Here is an 18,914-nt window from a genome sequence, read left to right on the forward strand (position 1 = left end):
GTATTGCGAGATTATTGTCATTTTATTGAATTCTCCTATACATTTATTTAATATTCTTATTTTTGCATACATACACAGTTTGTATCAGGGAGCTAAGGCTGCAGTGCGTGTGGATAGTGAACTCAGTGACTTTTTCAATTTGAATGTTGGATTAAAACTGGGATTTCTCATGTGTCCATGGTTGTTCTATCTGAATGGATGGGGTTTTAAAAGAGATACAAGGGAGGGCAGTGGGTGTTGGGGCGACCCTAGTGAGAGAGGGCAGTGTCTGGAAACTCCCTTTACTGTCGTTTGCAGATGATACTGTGTTGTTAAGTGAAGACGAAGGGGAACTGCAAGGCTTGGTGGATGAGTTTGGAAGAGTGTGTAAGAAACGGAATCTAAAGGTGAATATAGGTTAAAGTTATGGTCTTTGAGAGAAATGAAGTCACTGAATGTACTGTGAGTCTGGATGATGAGGAAATGGAAACTGTGAGTGTGTTTAAGTATTGGGTATTGTGATGAGTAAGGATGAAAGTTTAGAGGGTGAAGTGGTTGAAAGGGTACAACAAGAAAGAAAGGTTGCTGATTCCTTGAAAGCAGTGATAAGAAACAGGGAAGCGAGCATGAAAGTGAAAAAGCTTTACATAACAGTACTGTGATACGAACTCTAACGTATGGAAATGAAGATTGGACCTTGCTCGATGAACAAGTCAAGAGTGAGAGCAGTGGAAATGAGTTATTTGAGAGGAGCATGTTCAGTAACGCGTAGAGACAGACTGAGAAATGAGGAAGTGAAGGAGCGTTGTGGTGTGATAGAAAGCGTTAGGAGATATACACTGAAATAGTTTGGCCGTGTGGAGAGGATGGAGAGCGAGAGACTGACGAGGAGAGTGTATGCGAGTGTGGTGGAGGGGGCAAGAGCGAGGGGGAGGCCGAGGATGAGATCGGGGGATGGAGTGGAGAGGTATATGAGAGAGGGGTGTGTGAGCTGGGAGCAGGGCAGCTGAGCTGTGTTGGACAGGGCTACATGGAGACAATTTGTCTGTGGCCACCCCATACGGATTGAGGCGTCTGGCAATAGATAAACAGATAGACAGACCTTTCTTTCCAATATTATTTGCAACAGTAATAATGCACCCATCAAATCAATTAAAAAAATATTTGATTTAATAATACTTCTAATCATTTACGTCATTCAGCTGCCCTCAATATCCATGCTAATTGTCATTCTAATGGAATACGCCCAACACCCTTCACTCTCTGTCTGACTCTCTCTCTCTCTCTCTCTCCCTCTCTCTCTCTCATAGCATGTTTACACACACACACACACACACACACACACACACACACACACACACATATATATATATATATATATATATATATATATATATATATATATATATATATATATATATATATATATATATATATATATATCCCATTGGAGCTCAGTGTCCCCATTATTGGACAGAACTGGGAATTTTCAAGTCTTAATAAAGTGGGGAACCCCCGCGTAGGGTCCTATGAGCTTTGCGACTGTGAGCCGTTAGGTGGAGGGCGGTACGCTTAGGAGCCTCCCGGAACAGTGCCTCGCCAGGCAACTCTGGGATCCAATGGGATATATCATCATCCTTTTGATTATCCACCGCAGGACCGGCCTATCCAGACCGAAGTCGTGACGATACAGCCAATGTATCGCTACCAAGTGGCTTAGGCTATCTGGTGGAGATTGTATGTAGAGTAAGAAGTGCTTGAAAATGTAATTGTAGTGTTGGAGTGGCTTTGGATGTGTGTGTAGTCTGTGAACCAAGTGTAATCGGCCAGCGTAAGCCGACTGGGTGCAAGTATACTTTATAGTAAGCGACACAGGTTCAACCACAGCACCCCTTATGTGCGCCAAATAGTACGTGGCCGGGCGAACACTCCCAAAGTTTATTACCCTGGTGGGGTGCGAACCCTGGTTCACCCGTGTACGAAAATACAAACTCAACCACTGAGGCTCCATTTTATATATATATATATATATATATATATATATATATATATATATATATATATATATATATATATATATATATATATATATATATATATATAATACTCTCGGAATTATTTTTCAACAAGTGCTTCCCCGATGAAACTTGTGAGACTAACTAACAGCCTTTACATCATAAAATGTTTGTGAATACAGTTATCTTTGTTTTACTACAGTTATTGATCCCACAATAACCAATTCTGATATATAAGTCGAATATAAATATTTTGACTTATTTTTGCCTGTCGCAGTTTCTGATAATTTTGCTGCCGCGTCGCTCGGTCGCCAAATTTTATTTTATTTTTTTATTGTCTTGACATACGCCAACCTAATGCAAAAAGAATTGGATCGATATCTCATTGCGTCAGCAGCTATAATTGCACGGCCTGGACGATCCTAAAATATAGGCTGAAACTTTTAAATTGTTAAATACCAGTGGAAAAGTTTGCCCGCAAGATTCTTGCCCTTGAAAAGTTCAGTAACTGCAACATGATCAGTGTAGACCGTGATATCATTGCCAAAAATTATTTCACAGAAATGATTAGAAGCCCAAACAACAGCTAGGGTTTCAAGATGAGCTGCAGAGTAACGCATTTATGCATCATTAAGGACTTGACTAGCACACGCAATGGTGTCAGTGGCCAGAAGTATCTCTGTACGACTACACCACCCAGACCGAGTGAAGAAGCATCCATACACAGTATGAATTGTAGGACATGATCAGGAAAGCTAGAATCGGTGATTTTGTGAGTGTACTTTTCACATCACTGAAACTTTTGTTCAGTGCAGGTCCTCAGTGAAGAGGAATATCTTTCTTCAGAAGCTCCGTGAGGGATGAAGCAATGATGCATATCCCTTGATGAAGCAGCGGTTGTACCGCTGAAACCCGAGAAATTCTTAATGCGGTTGGTACTAGCAGGTACTCGAAAATCTCAGACTGCCTGAATCTTATCTGGGACCTTATAGATCCCCTCACCATCCACTAAATGAAGTAGTAATTAGATAGGCCTATTCGACTCCAGGAAATCACATTTGGAAGGATTAAGACCAGTGGTGGGAGCTCGCGAAGGACTTTACAAAGATTGAAGAAATTATCCTCGGTGTCTATACTAACAATGATAAAATTACCTAGGTAAGCAAAAAAACAGTATTACAAAGCATGCCAACAATGCGGTATTAAAAATGTGCTGGAATGTTAGGGGTGAATTAGAAAAGCCCCAAAAGCATATGGATAAACTCAAAATGACCTTGACTTGTAACTGAAAACTGTTACCTGTCTTGTCTCTTCATCTAGTGGAATTTGCCGGTATCCACCACATAAGTCAAGACTGATGAAAACAGAATTTCCTTTACCCAAAGACTGCTGTATGGAATGAAGGATGGGCAGAGGGTAGTGGTCAGAGATTATTACTTCATTAACGCGACGGAATTCAGTAACAGGACGAAATCCACCATCTTTTTTTGGAGCATGGAAGGGAAGAATTCCACTGGGAGGTTGAGTGCATACATGATTTCTCCTTGATCCAAAACATTTGATACCACCACCTCTATGGCTTGTTTTTGACTTTGAGGGAGGTGATAATTAGGTATAAATAATGGATGAGTCCCTGGCTTAAGGGAAATATTATACTGTATTAAAACTGTGGCAACACAGTGGAGGGAAGGAGTGGAGAGGTATATCGGAGAGGAGGGTGTGAGCTGGGAGCAGGGCAATGAAATGGCAGGGGACAGGGCGACATGGAGGCGATTTGTTTGTGGACACCCCTCACGGGATTAAGACGTCTGGCAATAGATAGATAGATAGATTAAAACTGTCATACCCACTGACTCACCTGGAAGGAATAAATGCCTGAGAGTTTAGAAGATCTAGTAATATTTCTCTTTCGCGAAGGTGATCTGTAGTTTTAATATCGTGGGGTATTAACTCTTCCTTGTCAAGACTCTCCTGTGGGTAATCTGAACAGAAACAATGGGAAAGTAAGCTAAGAGAGTAACTAAATGTCAGCCATCGTTCTGAGTAATAGGGACACCAGTCCTATTAAGAACAAGAACATCAGTCAAAACATCGATCCTAACCATGCTTAAATTGGACTCTAGTGGCAAGCCTCTCACTCAAGCTCACTAATCTGTACCCTCACGCACATTTGACAACCGGACTGACCCTTCTACGGTTTACCTGACAGCGAAGCCAAAACCAAGATCTAGTCCGAGATTCTTGCATTCGAGATGTCAGTGAGTCTTCAAGGAGGAGTGTCACATGCGATTAGGGACTCCTTATCTAACCCTGATAACTCCACAGACAGTCCCCAAACCCTCCGTAGGAATAGCTGTCAGAATGACGCCCGATGAAGTAAAGGTCTGGAAAGAGACAAAGCGTTATGATGCATTTGATTATGTGTAACAGAATTCTCACGAGAGTCAACATCAATGTTGCGTTGCCCCATAGTTTCTAGACCAAGTAGGTCATCTGCTGGTAAGGGAAACGTCTTTGTTATGTGAAAATCATCAATAATGGTCTAAGCAAAATGTGATGTTTGAAGTGTAAGAGAAACCATACCAATAATATCAAGGATATCCCCAGTATCTCTGGACACTGGGTGTCAGATGAGTGAATGGACCATTGTGTGTGAGGCAAAAGATTCATTAGTCCATTTAATGAAGACTGGCAATTGAGATTAGTGCACGCACCTGTGTTCATAGTGAGTGATAACTTACATCCACAGACCTGCCAATGGACGGACAAAATATACACTTTTTGTTGTGTAGCTATGAGTGAAAAGTCGGTGGACTTCTTCGAAGAAGAATTTGACCGTGATCATTTGACTGACGGCACTGACCTTCCCCTGACTGATGTGATCTACAGTTAACATATTCGGTTTGTTGCTGGAGAGCAAGGGAGCACAGATCTGCTTTATGATCAGATGACTGATGGACCTTCCACCACTTAGTGAAGTGCCATTCGAGCAGTCTTGAACTGAATGGTTTTAGTTGTGCTGAGAGGCCGAATGGGAGAAGGACTGAGATTAATCCCGTTGAAGATGAGCAATACATGATAGAGATCGAGTTATCTGGGTCTTTACTAAAGAAACATTTATCTGTTTTATGACCACTTCTTGCATTCCTCGCGATTTTTTTTTCTTGGGTTTCATACCTGCAGCAACTAGAAAGGAAGTATTTCCGCTGGAAGTAGTTTCTTTTGCAGTGGCACGTGGGTATTAATAATAGCCTTCTAACTTAATTCTCTCTGCTTTATCAATTACGTGGTTATTAATAATAGCCCTCTAACTTAATTCTCTCTGCTCTATCAACTAAAATGTCTGTAGCTTTATACTCAAACCTACCGGCTTTCTCTCTGTCCTCGTCATGAAGACAAACTAGATTGCATTTTTTTTTTTTTTTTTGCTAGGAAGAAGGGACCAAAGGCCAGGAGCCCGCAGACTGTTCATTCCAAGGAAAAAACAAAAACAATACAAAAGACAGCCAAATTCAAGATCCGTTCATTTCGAGATGCCTGGACACTTTGCATTTGAAAGACTGGGGATCATAGGAAGTAGGAAATACATACAGAGGGAGACAGTTCCAGAGTTGACCTGTTGCATAAGTGAAGGAGTGGGAGTAACGGTTATTCTTGCATTAGAGACTTGGACAGAAAAGGGATGAGAGTTTTTTGCTAGAAGGGTGCTACGTGCCCGTCGTACAGGTGGAGGGATGCAAGCAAACTGTTCGGAGGAGCAGTGACCATCAAAGTAGCGATAGAAAAGAGATAAAGATGCAACAGTGCGGCGAAGAGACAGGTTGAAGGGAGCTAGTAAATGAAGGAGAATTAATAAGACGAAAAGCCTTTGACTCCATCCTATTGAGAAGAGCTGTATGTGGGGAGCCTTCCCATACGTGAGAGTTGTACTCCACACAGGGGCGAATAAAACTTGTGTATAAAGTCAACAACTGTGGAGGGGTAAGGAAGGTACGGAGTCGGCTTAGCACACCTAATCCCTTGGAAGCAGATTATACAAGAGATGCAATATGATCTTTCCAAGATAAGTCCTGAGTGAATGAAACCCCAGGCATGTTCAAGGATGATGCAAGATTGAGCTGGATATTATTAAACATTAGTGGGTACAGCTGTGGAAGATTGTGTCAGGTTGATAGATGTAAAAACTGAGTCTTTGATGCATTAAAAACAACAAGATTATTTTTGCCTCAGTCAGAGATACGAGCCAAGTCAGACATTAGGTGTGCCGTAGCCTTATCCCTTGTTTGTTGAAGTAACTGCTGAGATGTACGTTGCGGAAACCGAATGGAAGGATGAAGGGTGGAATCATCAGTGTATGAGTGGATGGGGTTAGAGGTACAGCTTAGAAGATCATTGATAAATAAAAGGAAAAGAGTTTGTGATAGGACAGAGCTCTGAGGAACACCACAGTTGATAGATCTAGGGGAAGAACGACCAGAAAGGAAGCTATAGATGAGGGCACAGATAGAAGGGTAGAAACCTTAAGAGAGCAGTTTGAAAATTAAAGATTTATGCTGGACTCGATCAAAGCCTTTGAGATGTCAAGTGTAATGGCAAAGCTTTCGCCAAAGTCCGGAAAGGCGAATGACCAGGAGTCTGAAAGGTAAGTGAGAAGATTGCCAGTGGAGCGTCCCTGACGGAACCCATACTGACGATCAGAAAGAAGGTTGTGATAGGAAAGATTAAAATTTTTACTTATAAGAATATACTCGAAAACTTTTGAGACACAGGATGTTAAAGTAATTGGATTATCCTACAATATACTTCTCCTATTGCACTAAGAACACAAATGCCGCTATACTTATCTCACACTTCTTTTTTCCCCATATCCTTTGTACGGGGAAATAATTATCTTTGACTTCCAATCCTCGAGGAGTCTGCCTTCCTCCCAGGCCAATCTGCACATCTTCCATATCCGCTCTACTACTTACTAGTCCTCCCCCATGCTTCAGCATTTCACCACAAACTCCATCATTGGCTTTCCCCATCTTGACTTTCTTCATTGCTTCCACTACTTCCATCCGGGTGATCTAATCCTCCCTTCTCATCTCCCTCCTTCTCCAAGCCACTCCTCAGCCACGTATACTTGCATTACATTCATTCTCAGTGGTTAACAGTTCCTTGAAATGATCTCTCCATCTACTCATTTTTTTTTCTCCCTTCTGCACTAGCAATCTATCATTTTATCATTCACTCCCCTACTATCTTCTTTATCACCCTGTCAAATTCCTTTACCTCTCTCCAGGACAATTGACATTCCCTCCACTTTACACTCAAATTACTTCAAAATTCCTCATCCACTCTCTTCTTACACTCTCTCACTAATTATTTCACTTCTTTCTTCTCTGCATAAAACTCTCTTCCGTCTCTCAGCTTCTTCCATATCTCTGCTTCCCATTCACTCGCTGTATGATTTTTTTTTTTCACCACTGCTTGTTTCACCTCCTCATTCCACCATGCTATTTCTTGCACCCCCTTCGTCTTATCTTCACCACACACACACACCACCTCACATGCGCACAAATTTCCTATACAAATATCTTGCACACACCTTCAACCTCTCCCATGTGCTCAAAATCATATTTATCCAATTGCTCCTCCACTTCTCTTTTATATTCTCTTTTTTTTTTTTTTTTTCATCCTCTTACACCCTTTCTACCCTCTTTGTATGGACTACTTCCCTTTGCCCTTCCCTTCATCTATTTATCCAATGTATTTGGACCTTGACTTTCACCACCACAAAGTGGTGATCAGAAAATCCACTCTCCCAACCTCTGTATGCTCTCATCCACATCATCCACACAGACATATAATCAGTCTTTACTTTCATTCATTCAGTTAACCATCAACCCTCCTCATCACTCTTCATGTATACCTGCGGATCATTCTGTGTCTTAAGAGGGTACTGGCTATCACCAGTCCCCTCCCGACACAAATGCCCACTAGAACACTACCATCCTCATCCGTTTCTGCAGGCACATCCCACTCACCAACTACTCCATCCACTTTGACATTCCCTACTTTTCCATTCATATTTCCAGTCAAAAACATTCTCTCACTCCTGTCACTCTTTTCCATGCATGCTTCCACATTTGCCCAGAACTCTTTTTTCACTCTACTTGCACGGTCTTCCACTGGCGCATACACACACAATCGCCCATGCTTGTAGTCCCATTTTCAATTTTACCCACACAATCCATGAACCAACTGATCCATACTTAGTTATATTCTTTCATCTCTTGCACAAAACACCACATACACCCTCCTTTGCCCTCTCATTCTCACCTACTCCCGCACATATACCCAATTCATACTCCCACTCTCTCACACTCACTCTATTATGGTCTCAGCCAATCTACATATGTTGACTTTTACATCCCCAAACACCTGGACAGTCTCTTTCTCTCTCTTTCTCCTCATCGTTCACACCCCTCACATTCCACGTTGAAATCCGCACCATGTCTTTTGCACGGTCCTTGGTTGTCACTGTGCTTCAAACAACTTACCGAGGTCTTTTCTGATACTCACGATTTTTTTTTTCTTTTCTTTTTTTTTCTTTTTTCTTTTTTTTGCCTTATCCATCCATGAACACTTCACCTGTAAATGTTTTAAAATATATAAATACATAATTGTTAATTTTTATTCTACATAATAATTTATATTTGGTAAGAAATTGTTCTCTGCACTTGTATTCACTTGTTTTATTGTTACCTCGTATTTATTTTTTCTTCCCCCAACTTATTTCTTCTTGATATTTCTTTATTATAAGAAGTTTAACTTAACTGAAGATGATACATATTCGTCTGGAGATGAATTACTCAGGTTCCATCAAAGCTGACCACGCACACGACAATCTTATGCATTTAAGAAACGGAAAGACTTTCGCGGGAAATCGTTCAATCAGTCGAGTCACGAACTTCTGCATCTGCTCAAACACCTGTCTCTGTTGCGTTAACTACTTCTTCCAGTGGAGATTCTTCATTCCCTAACCCCAGTTTCTTATTAATCTTTTAATGGAGATGCACTTTCATCATTCTCTCCTACTACCCCCAAAACCTGTGCTGCATCGCTTTACACCCATTCTCCTTCTACTCTGTAACCATGGCAACTCAGTCCACTACACCTCCTGCATAAGGTGACCAGATTTATTGGGGTGAAAAGCGGGACATTGTCATATATATATATATATATATATATATATATATATATATATATATATATATATACAGTGACTTATGCTAGTGACAGCGACATCTGCTCGCCCTATGGCTGCTAATCAAACACTAATGTGTATTGTCTGAAACGAACTCCGACCATACCGTACTTTACGTTGAATGGGCCGCATTTGGTTTGGATTAAACATAATTTTTCTAATTCATCATGATTTCATATAGGATGGTCATGTTATATCTAATGTATTAGTAATTTTCTAAAAGCGGGACATATAAGATAGCCTAATTTGCTCCAAAAGCGGGACATTTAGTCACAATAAAAAAAGCAGGACAGACGTCAAAAAGGAGGGACTGTCCCGCCTAAAAGCGGGACTCTGGTCACCTTACTCCTGCACCTCAGACAATCGTCTTGGAAGATGCATCACACCCTATGTTCTCGGGTATGAATCCTGCTATTAATGTTTATGATTTCATCAGTGATATTCAGTCTGCAGTTACAAACAAGACTGCATACCTTAGAGGCAGGCTAGATGATGGTCATTCAAGAGTGGGTTCTCTCATAAGTTGTAGATTCTTGGAGAAGTTTACTTCCTTTGATGAATACTGTGCCAATACGCTGTTAGACACAGTTGTGGTAGCGGCCGCAACAGGATCTAGACTTTTGAGGCATTGCGAAACAGTCCGTGGGCCAAAACTGATGGTATGGAAAAAAACAACTCTTACCTTAAATAATGTAGCAATGTTATTTAGTTACCTCAAGTTTCTATATCGTCTTAGCAAGGATGAATCAGACGCTGCATTAGAGATTCAGTTTTTTCCAAGGGATGACACAACCATGTTAGCTTTACAGATAGCAGATATACTTGGTATCATACCTACCCAAACGATTCGTACACTTCAGCTAGTTATTAGCCCAACACCAACCTCTCAGTCTCACGGTCAAGGACACGTTTCACGTTCACTCATCGGACACAACATCACACCACGTTCACCAGCCATGTCACGTGCAAGACCTGCATCACAAAACAGATTCTCTCATGTCTGTGCCAGACCTAAAAGTAGAATCAACAAAAATTTGTTGGTACTGTAAATGCTCAGGTCACTGAGAAGCTCACTGTTATAGAAGACTTGAAGATGAACCAGGACACAAGCATGATAGTACATCACCTTCATGATCATGCGGTAGCAAGTATTGTTCATACCACAACAGTTGTCATCATTCCAGTGCTGTGCCCTTGCCATCACATGGCTGGGGGAAACTCCGCACCAGAACCAATGGAGTCCTCCATAACGACACCAAATTCTGAGCTCGCCATATACCAGAGTGGTCCTTTATCTCGCTGATATGTAGATATCTTGGGTCATTGTGAAGGAGTCCCTACATCATTTTTACATGAACACTGGGTCTGAGGTGAACTAATACCTGAATCCTCCGTACAGTAAAAAGAATAGCAGACAGGGTTGCATTTTTTAGCCGCCTGACATTCGCCATTGTTGTGCTGGCGGCCGAGAATTGTATGTGAAGAGCAAGGTGACTCTTGAAATACAACTCAGTGAAGTAATAAAACCCTTCACAGAAGAGCGGTTACTAAACAATGCATGGTTTTGTTGGCGCACGACTTCACGAAAGTATGTTCGTGTCGTAGGAGGAAAAGCGGCGGATGCACTAACCTTGCCTGAGGTGTAAATGGTTTAACGTATGACTCAGCCTTGTGTTCCATGTTGGAGGATAATTTGTGTTATATTCACCTACTGAATATCACTAACGCTCCACTAAAACTTAAAGGTGGCACAAAGATTGGCAATTTTCTGGTATATCCATTGGTCGTAAAGGTGTGCCAGGAGATATCATTCTTCGCACCTGCTCATAATAATAATGATGATAATGATTTACCTGGTGTATGTTTTCTTGAAAATTCTATTGCTTCTACAACGACACTTTCAGTTGCCATTGCTTTTGACTTGCCAGCCAGTACTTCTGGGGCAAATACTGTTTTAAATGTTATCTTAGTAATGGTGAAGTTTTCTGATTGTTGTACACTTGGTACAGACCGAAGATATCATGCAGGAATTTATAGGCTACTTGTAATTCGTTGTTTAATGAATCGTTACTAGTGGAGGGGCCAATGTAAGCTCTATCTCATCCTTCCCTTTTGAAAATCATCTGAAGATAGTAAGAACAAAATAGAAGTGACGTTTTTATGGACGAACTAAAGAAAAAACTAATTAAACAGAAGAGAATTTCACAGGAACAAAATTAAAAAATATGAAGCCTCAATAAAATATGAAACTCTCAAAAAAAAAAACTTAGAGAAAAAGAAACAAAAAATTAAGACAAAATCAACAAAAACTCGGAAGCAACGAAAGTCTTTGTAAAATCATGAAAACTTCAGAAAAAAACACAAACCCTGAAAAAACGTTCAGGTTGTTTCTTTCACTAAACTCTTTCAGTAATAGATGGTAGTGATATAAGAATGTAATTTTTCATTACTAATTACAGGATGGAATAGTGATACTGCCGTTGAGAGAGAGAGAGAGAGTGTACATAGTCCATTATCTCACCCATTCTCATCAACATTCGCTGATGGCTACATGAGTCTCTCTCTCTCTCTCTCTCTCTCTCTCTCTCTCTCTCTCTCTCTCTCTCCTATTAATTTTTCCCGTTACTGAAAGTGATAACATCCACCATTTCCTGTCGGTAATGGCAATGAAATATATCTTAAATACTGTATTTATCTTCTTAGACATAACTATGTATTTTTCATATCTTTCTTGCTACCAGCAAATGATTTTATTCACCTCAGGAAAGAATTCTGAACATGTGAAGAGGAAGCGTTCATTAACCCAGAGTCCATGAGAGAGAGAGAGAGAGAGAGAGAGAGAGAGAGAGAGAGGGCAGACCAGTTCAGACAGTCAATATAAACTGGCAGGCAGATGTCCTTTCCCCTCAGTTACCGCCCAGACGTGAGGAGGGGTGAACGGTCGCTCTCCCTCCCTTCTGTCGCTCGCCTCTCCCCTCACTCCAGATTATTTTCTCAGTCGTACGAACGATAAGGAGAACAGTGGAAATGAGATTTCTTCGTCCTCCCTTCCTCCACACAAAGAGACATACTCGTAGATAAACAGACCTGTCCCAAACAAACACGTGTTGTATTAGTGACGTGTTTGCAAGGAGATACAGGTGTCACGTGTAAACAAGATATTATAAACAAGACTCGGGTGCAAACAATAAATATAAATAAAACGTTTGAATTTCCTGAAGTAGCTGAAGTGCACATGCAGTAAATACGTGGAAAATACTGGAAGTTAGAAACAGTAAATATAAAAGTTATTGCTATTCACAAACTGTGTCTCTGAAGTTACTGAAAGCCATATACATGTCTTGAAGTTACTGAGAAAAAGAATGAAAACAATAAAATTCGTGTAGTTACAGAATCTCACAGGCATTAACTGCCTAACGGTACTGATATTTACAATATGTAAATAAACGAAGTTTCTGAAGTAAACGTATTATGTGTAAAGAAAATTTTTCTTTTCCTGACGTTTACTGAACCTCATAGCAATTGTGAATTTGAAATTCTTGAATTGAAATATCATATAAAGGCTGTATACACACAAACACATAATTCATCAGTTAAATTACATCGAAGAATGTATATACAAACTGAAACATTATTACAGAGAAATAAGGGTATTTGAAATTCCAGGCATAAAAACTAAAAAAGAAAAAAAAATAATTTAATTGTTCTAGTATTAATGTTGACGAACCTAGGTAGGTTGCTGACGATCGCGATCTTCTCTTTATGTTTTTTTTTTCTTTTTTTTTTTTTATCTGTGCGATGAACTACCGATTTCATCTAGAGTTTTGTGCTTCAGGGAAAATTGGTGAAATTTAAATAAGTTCCTTCACAATCTCCAAGGAAAGAGGTAAGTTGACTTAAGGTGACTCTCTGTTTTACAAAGTATGTCTATCTATCTATATACCTAGGCTGCTTCCCCCAAGGAAAGGGAGGTAGCCGAGACAGGACGACTCACTCCCCATTTACTCATCCATTCATACACATTCATTCGCATCTTAACCCCAAAGGGGAGAAGGGACAGATCCTCACCGCACCACACCGCACAAGGGTCAACTGTCCAGGGCAATCAGTGACATCCGCAGCAGGGCCCGGCAGCAGAGCTGGTTTACCCCTGCCACATCATAATAGACCCATCCTCTTAACCGTACCTGACCTGACTAGCTGATCAGACCAAATGCGGGACAATATCCCCTCAGGGCTGCGTCATCATTACCCCCCCTGGGGGTAGAGGGTTTTTTTCAAGAATACTCCCCCAGTATCCCTGCTTGTCGTTAAATGCGACTAAAAGGGTTGGCGGAGGGTTAGTGCCCCTGCCCGGAAAACAACTAACTAAAAAGACAAACAAGAAGCCTCGGACAAGGACTGACTAAAAGATGACGACCAAGGATGGACAAAGGACATGGTAATGGCAACAAGGAATGTAAGAGGAGCGAATGATGAGGTGACAGAGAGAGAGATTGTCCAGGTGCTTGAGGGTGCGAAAGTGGATGTATGTGGAATAACTGAAACAAAATGGCGAGGAGAAAGTGTGAGAGAATGGGAGTATGGATGGGGTATATGTGCAGGAGTAGGTGAGAATGAGAGGGCAAAGGAAGGAGTATGTATGGTTGTGAGTAAAAGATGGAAGAAGAGCATAAGACAGTATGGATCACTTAGGTCAAGGATTGTGTGGGTAAGGTTGAAAGTTGGAATATAAATGTGGGCGATTCTGTGTGTGTATGCACCAACGCAAGATCGTGCTAGCAGAGTGAGAGAAGAGTTCTGGACAAATGTGGAAGTGTGCATGGAAAGGTTTGGAAGGAATGAGAGAGTGTTTTTGATCGGTGATATGAATGGTAAAGTAGGGAATGTGAAGGTGGATGGAATAGTTGGTGAGTGGGGTGTGCCTGCTGAGATAGATGAGAATGGCAGTGCGCTAGTGGACATTTGTGCTGGGAGGGGGTTTTTGATAGCCAATACCCTCTTCAGACACAAAATGATCCACAGGTATACATGTTGAGTGATGAGAAGGGTGGGTGGTGAACTGAATGAAAGGAAGGCAATGATTGATTATGTGTGTGTGGATGAAAGGATGCGAAGATGTGTAATGGATGCAAGAGCTTATAGAGGTTGGGGGAGTGGACTTTCTGACCACTACTTGGTGGTGGCCAGAATTAGGATCCAAGTAAGATGGAGAAATAGAAGAAGGGAAAGGCGAGAGGAAGGAGTAGTTGCAAGGAGAGTGGAAAGGTTACAAGAGGATGAGAAAAAGGCAGAATATAAGAGAGAAGTGGAGGAACGATTGGGCAAATATGAATTGGAGCAGTTGGGGGACGTGGAAGGTGTGTGCAGGATATTTACAGAAGAAATATGTGCAGCATGTGATGTGATGTGTGGGAGGAAGAGAAGACGGAGGAGGGTGCAAGGGCAAGGAACAGCATGGTGGACTGAAGAGATGAGACAGGCTGTGGCACAAAAAAAGAAAGCATACAATGAATGGATGAGAAATAGGGGTGTGGAAGAAGCTGAGAGGCGGAGGAGAGAGTTATATGTAGAAAGAAAGAGGTGAAAAGATTAGTATGAGAGAGTAAGAAGAGAGTGGATGAGGAATTTGGAAGGAATTTGAGTGTAAAGTGGAGGGACTGTAAGAAAATGTTCTGGAAAGAGGTGAAGAGAGTAAGACAGGGTGGAAGTGAGGTTAGCAGGGGAGTGAAAGATAAAAATGGTAGATTACTAGTGGAGAAGGGAGAAAAAGTGAGCAGATGGAGAGAACACTTTAAGGAATTGTTGAACATACAGGATGGAAGTAATGTGAGTATACAGTAAGTGGCTGGGGAATGGCTGGGAGGAGGGAGGTGAGAAGACAGGAAGAAATCAGTAGGATAGTAGTTGTGGAAGCAATGAAGAAAATTAAATTGGGGAAAGCCCCTGGAATTGATGGAGTGTGTGGTGAAATGCTGAAGCATGAGGGAGAGATAGTAGTAGAATGGATGTGGAAGATGTGCAGATTGGCCTGGCAGGAAGGTAGAGTCCCGGAGGATTGGAAGTCAGGTATAATTATTCCCTTGTACAAAGGAAAAGGGGAAAAAGAAGTGTGTGGTAATCATAGGGGCATTTGTCGTCTTAGTATAATAGGAAAAGTGTATGGGTGGATACTTATTGACAGTTAGAGACAGAACAGAGGAATTAGTTGGAGAAGAACAGGGAGGCTTTAGGAAGGGAAGAGGTTGTGTAGATCAGATATTCATTCTTAGAACTTTAGTGGAAAAGTTTCTAGAGAAGGGAAAAAAGTTGTATGCGGCTTTCATGGATTCGGAGAAAGCATATGACAGGGTGGATAGACAAGGATTGTGGAAAGTATTAAGAATATATGGAGTAGATGGGAAGTTGTTGAATGCTGTGAAGAGTATGTATGATGGTGCTAAGGCTGCAGTGCATGTGGATGGTGAACTGAGTGAATTTTTCTCTTTGAAGGTTGGGTTGAAATAGGGATGTGTCATGTCTCCATGGTTGTTCAATCTGTACATGGATGGGGTAATAAAAGAGGTACAAGGTAGGATTGTGGATGTTGGAGTGGCCCTGGTGAGAGAGGATAGTTTGGAAACTCCCTGTACTGTTGTTTGCAGATGATACTGTGTTGTTGAGTGAAGACGAAGGGGAGCTGCAATGATTGGTGGATGAGTTTGGGTGAATATAGGGAAGAGTAAAGTGATGGTCTTTGAGAGAGGTGAAGTCAGTGAATGTACAGCAAAGTTGAATGGCGAGGAATTGGAAAATGTGAGTACGTTTAAGTACTTGGGTAGTGTGATGAGTAAGGATGGAAGATTGGAGGGTGAAGTGCTTGAAAGGGTACAGCAGGGAAGAAAGGTTGCTGGTTCTTTGAAAGCAGTGATAAGAAACAGGGAAGTGAGCATTTAAGTGAAAAACTTACTACATGACAGTATTGTGATACCAACTCTAACGTATGGAAGTGAAGCTTGGACATTGTTGGAAGGACACAAGTCAAGAGTGAGAGCAGTGGAAATGAGTTATTTAAGGGGAGCCTGTGGAGTCACATGGAGAGACAGGCTGACGAATGAGGATATAAAGGAGCATTGTGGTGTGGATGTGGATGTGATAGGAAGCGTTATGAGGAACACACTGAGGTAGGTTTGGCCATGTGGAGATGATGGAGGGTGAATGACTGATGAAGAGAGTGTATGTGAGTGAAGTGGAGGGGGGAAGAGGGAGGGGGAGGCCGAGGATGAGATGGAGGGATGGGGTTGAGAGGTATATGAGAGAGGGGGGTGAGTTGGGAGCAGGGCAGTGAAATGGTGGGGGACAGGGCGACTTGGAGGCGATTTGTTTGTGGCCACCCCAAACTGGATTGAGGCGTCTGGCAATAGATAGATAGTTATAGCTGTCACGCACAGCCACTCTTCCTTGTTCAACAGACATCCCTCTCACATCCAGCGCTCTCTTCACACTGTCCATCCATCCTATTCATGGTCTCCCTCTCAGCCTTACACCTCTCATATCAGATCTAGTTATCTTTTTCACCAATCGCTCATTATCCATTCTCTCCCTATGCCCAAACCATCACAACACCCTCTGCTGAACTCTATCAGCCATCTTCCGAACAACTCCAGTTCTCCTTCGCACTTCATCATTTCGCACTCGATCCATACGCGTCACTCCACACATACTCCTCAGACACCTCATCTCCATTACATTCAAACTTTTCCTCTCTGCTACACCCATATTCCATGTTTCAGCCCCATATAACGCAGTCGGTACCACATCACCTTCATACAGCCTTCTATTCACATCCGTTCTAAGCAAACGACATCTAAACCCCTTTTTCATTCCTCCCAGCACCTTTCCTACTTCATTCATTCTAAACTTCACTTCTGCATCTATTCTTCCATCCACAGCAACATGTGACCCTAAATATTTAAAACTACCTCCTCAAGCAACTCACCATTCAAAACTCTATTCATCCCCCTACTATATACCAACCTCGTACACTTCATCGCTTTACTCTTATTCTCATTTACTTTCAAATTCCTCCTTTCACACACCCTTCCAAACTCCTCTACCAACTGTCTCAATCTCTCCTCTGAATCAGCCACCACTGCAGTATCATCTGCAAACAGCAGCTGCTTCAGATTCCACTCTCCAGCATCAACATTCACCAGACTCAGACCTTCACCTAAAACTCTTGCATTCACCTCCCTTACAACACCATCCATATAAATATTAAACAACCAAGGCGACATCACATATCCCTGTCGCAGCCCCACTCTCACGGGAAACTGATCACTCACAGCATTTCCCAGTCTTACACACGCTCTACTATTTAGATAAAAACTTTTCACCCCTTTTAGTAACCTACCATCAAGTCCATATAATAATAAAACTGTCCATAAAGCCTCCCTATCAATTCTATCATACGCTTTGTCTAAATCCATGAATGCCCAGAACACATCCTTGCCTTTCGCTAAATACTTTTCACACACTTGTCTCACAGCAAACACCTGATCCTTGCATTCTCTCCCTCTCCTATAGCCACACTGCTCATCACCAGTCACTCCCTCTGTACCCTCTCTAACTCTCATAATTAACACTCTACCATACACCTTACCTACAACACTCAACAGACTTATACCCCTAAAGCTAGTACATTCATACTTATCACCCTTGCCTTTATACAACGGGACCACACAAGCACTTGCCCAATCAATTGGCACCATACCATTCACAAAGCACACATTCAAAATCTTACTAACCAGTCAACACTAGTCACTCCACCACCCTTCAGGCATTCCAAAGCACATCCATCCATACCTGCAGCTTTCCCTGTTTTCATCTCCTTTACTTCCTTCTCCACTGCCTCCTTCGTGATCAAAGAATCACTCAACTCTCCCAACACATTCCTTGCACCCTTCCATCTGCCACAATCTCAGCCACCCTTTCCCCCTCTACATTTAACAATCTTTCAAAATACTCTGCCCATCTCTTCCTTACTGCATCCATCTCAATTAACATCCTTCCATCCTCTGCATTTAGTCGCTCTTCCTTCCCAGACTCTCCCTTTCGCACCCTTTTCACCTCCTTCCAGAACATTGTCTTATTCTCTCGAAAATTCTCAGTCAGCCGCCTACCCCACTTCTCATCTGCTGCCACTTTAGCATCACGCACAGCCCTTCTAACCCTATTCCTCTTTTCCATATACCTCACATATGACACCTCATCCTTCCTCTGCAGCCACACTTCATATGCACGTCTCTTCTCAGCCACAGCCATGCTTACTTCCTCGCACCATCATTCACTTCCTTTTCTTACACCACCACCCACACATCTCACTCCACACACCTCTTTTATATGCCCCACCACAGCACTCTTAAACAACTGCCATTCCTCCTCCACACTGCCATTTTCCTGATCTTTCACTGCATTCCACTCATCTTTCAATTTCTCCTGATACTCTATCATTTTCTCTCTTTTATCCAACTCACTCACTTTCAAAACCTCCCTGCCACACCTAAACCTCCTAGCTCTCATCCATCTCTTACCTACTCTTAAATTTCCCTCCATTAGGTAGTGGTCAGACATACCTCCACCCTCCCCTCTCAGAACTCTCACATCCAACACTCTTCCTATTACATTCC

The sequence above is a fragment of the Coenobita brevimanus genome, chromosome 78 (genome assembly GCF_032717465.1).
Source record: "Coenobita brevimanus isolate Jiangsu-jjx chromosome 78, ASM3271746v2, whole genome shotgun sequence".
NCBI lineage: Eukaryota > Metazoa > Arthropoda > Malacostraca > Decapoda > Coenobitidae > Coenobita > Coenobita brevimanus.